Source organism: Bufo bufo, chromosome 1, assembly GCF_905171765.1.
Source record: "Bufo bufo chromosome 1, aBufBuf1.1, whole genome shotgun sequence".
Classification (NCBI taxonomy): Eukaryota; Metazoa; Chordata; class Amphibia; order Anura; family Bufonidae; genus Bufo; species Bufo bufo.
In genome coordinates this window covers 66,220,932-66,224,024 of record NC_053389.1, presented here as the reverse complement: position 1 = coordinate 66,224,024, position 3,093 = coordinate 66,220,932, and the positions used below count along the sequence as shown (strand labels likewise).

General features: G+C 40.9%; 1 long non-coding RNA gene across 1 annotated transcript; it reads right to left on the bottom strand.

Annotated features, from left to right (window-relative positions):
* Positions 1-301: 301 nt before the first annotated feature.
* Positions 302-1,826, bottom strand: LOC120996025. Its single transcript, XR_005777710.1, has 3 exons — positions 1,603-1,826; positions 982-1,092; positions 302-861 (listed from the first exon to the last, which is right to left on the bottom strand). It is a non-coding gene; the product is annotated as an uncharacterized LOC120996025 (long non-coding RNA).
* Positions 1,827-3,093: the final 1,267 nt, after the last annotated feature.

The window sequence follows — 3,093 nt, the reverse complement described above, 5'->3', positions numbered from 1 at the left end:
AGCAGATGTTGAGTGCCGCTTTCATCTTTCTTCATTCAAATATGTTGAAAATTCATATACTTAATCACCGAAAAATAAAAAGAATTTAAATCAACCTCTCCAGAAGTGATGTGATTGGTGTGGTCAGACAACTTTGGGAATAAAACCATGTAGATATTAATTCCTTTGGCGTCCTCCTTCTGAATGTAATTTTTAAGTTTCGTTGATGCACTTCTCTTTAGCCACTCAGTGTTTTTATTTATCTATAATAAGAACACAGAGCGATGTTAAGCAAAATAAAAAAAAAGGGGGGGGGGGGGAAGAAACCCAACAAACAGTAGATTATCTGTCCAATCCTACAGATTAATGACATTGGAAGAGATTCCATTTAAATACACAAAGCTTTGTTAGGATAAATTTTTTGTCAGATAAGATTGTAATTCACACACATTGTTCACAATGTGTTGGTGCACTCTAAAGTGTCTATGCACCTTTGCAGATATGCATTTCAAGGCTCTTATGAATGTTTCCTATTAGAGCAAAGGTACAGTCACATAATTCATATAAAATTAGCCATTTTTTTGTACACCAAACTTGTTCAGATGAAAATTGAATAGGAAACAGTCAGTTCATGGTGCCTTAACAAAGGCCATCATGATAAACTGACATGGTTCCATTATACATAACCTTGATATGCAGCTTCATTTGTCACAATTGTATTTCAGTTTTTTGAAAGTCTGTTGCCATCGATCCCAGAGCATGTGTTTTTTTCTAAATCACTCAGATCTCTATGACCGCTCAAGTTCAAGATGTTTTGCGGGTGACCAGTCTGGTGCACTTCTATTCCACAAATACACCTTATAATTCCGACCTTACAGAATCCTGTTTGCCATTATGGCATGGGAAACAGCAAATATGTTTTTCATCACAAACATTGTATAGACAAGAATACATTAACTTATCTTGTATTATAAAGTATATTAAACAAGAAACTGTCCATACCTGAAAATCTGGAAATGTGAGTAAGTGGTACACATAAATTTTGGCTGGACAGTCCATTTTTTTTGTAATTTGATACAGTTTCCTGGTTCTGATAAAATTGTGGTCTTCCATCTTTTATGTTTGGGTAAAAAAAAAAAAAAAAAAATTACAGTTATAGGTTTGAAACCGTTTCATTCATAGGGTGCCTTCATACAGTGTATTACCAATGCATATATACGTTGGTGGAATCGCAGCCTGGCTGTTAGCATAATAACAGGGGACTACTGAGTCACAGATCTGTAGGACAGGGCAAGTTTATGCCATCATGACAAGGGTCAGGGTGGGATCCCATATGCATATTAGCAAGTCATGCTGTGTGAAGACACCCATAGGGCAGCTCCAGTGAAGTAGCCGCTGTGTGTGAAGACAAAGTTAAAGACTATAGGAGACAGTTATGCAAGCAATAAAATTGACCATGGATTAACTGAGAAGGCTATAACCACAACTAACTATTTCTGCATGTTTAAATTATAGAGCAAGAGGTACCACTTCTAAAAAAGTTATCAAAAGCAGTAATTATAGCATTTATTTTACCATATTAACCAACATCTAAGCAGCCTGTTAAAATACAAAGATTTTTACCTTTTCAATGTCCCCAAACGGTCTTCATTTTACATGTGGACCCACATGTGGATGCAAATAGTAGAACTATAAAGTGTAGAGTAGCACCACCGGACCTCACGACCACACCAGAATGCATCAGCCCGAACCACGACCACAGATCCTCAGCAGTCCAATGAACAGCAAGCAACCAGAGGCATCGGCAGCATTTCCAGTGTTTTTTTTATTGGACCAGCTTCACAGAAAAAAAAAAAAAAAAAAGACACTGCAACATTTTGGCTAATTTCTTAGCATAAAAGTTGTTCTTGGTGCGTAGAAAAATATAGCAACATATTGGTTAAGAACGTTTCTACTAAGGCCTCTTTCACACTTGCGTTGTCCGGATCCGTCGTGTACTCCATTTGCCGGAATTACACACCGGATCCGGAAAACCGCAAGTGAACTGAAAGCATTTGAAGACGGACCCGTCTTCAAAATGCGTTCAGTGTTACTATGGCACCCAGGACGCTATTAAAGTCCTGGTTGCCATAGTAGTAGTGGGGAGCGGGGGAGCAGCATACTTACCGTCCGTGCGGCTCCCGGGGCGCTCCAGAATGACGTCAGAGCGCCCCATGCGCATGGATGACGTGTCCATGTGATCACATGATCCATGCGCTTGGGGCGCCCTGACGTCACTCTGGAGCACCCCGGGAGCCGCACGGACGGTAAGTATACTGCTCCCCCGCTCCACTTTACCATGGCAAACAGGAAGTTAGCGTCCCGAAAGCCATGGTAACCATTCAGAAAAAGCTAAACGTCGGATCCGGCAATGCGCTGAAACAACCTTTAGCTTTAGGGCCGGATCAATGCCTTTCAATGGGCACTAATTCCGGATCCGGCCTTGCGCCAAGTGTTCAGGATTTTTGGCCGGAGAAAATACCGCAGCATGCTGCGGTATTTTCTCCGGCCAAAAACGTTCCGTTCCGGAACTGAAGACATCCTGATGCATCCTGAACGGATTTCTCTCCATTCAGAATGCATTAGGATAATCCTGATCAGGATTCTTCCGGCATAGAGCCCCGACGACGGAACTCTATGCCGGAAGAAAACAACGCAAGTGTGAAAGAGCCCTAAGAACTTAGCCAAAACATTGCTATATTTTTTCTGAACAATTGCTATGAAGCTGTTCCTATAAAGAATTCACTGGAGATGCTGCTGATGCCTCTGGTTGTCTGCCACATGTAGAGGCAGTGCTTTTGCAAGTAAATGTTGTCCCATGTAGTATAAATCTGTTTCAAGAGGGGTATGACAGAAAAGAGTGCATGGCGAGGAAATGAATTTGTACACAGCACACATGTAGAGAATAGTAGGTAGAAAGGCATGGGCATGCATGATTGTAGTGTGGATTTTGAGTATATTGGGGCAAATTTACTAATATATAAACACAAACTTAGACAAGGCAGTCTAAAAATTGACCAAAGGTATCACAGTGCCTCGGAATAGTTGATACCTTTGTGCATATTTGGTCTGCCT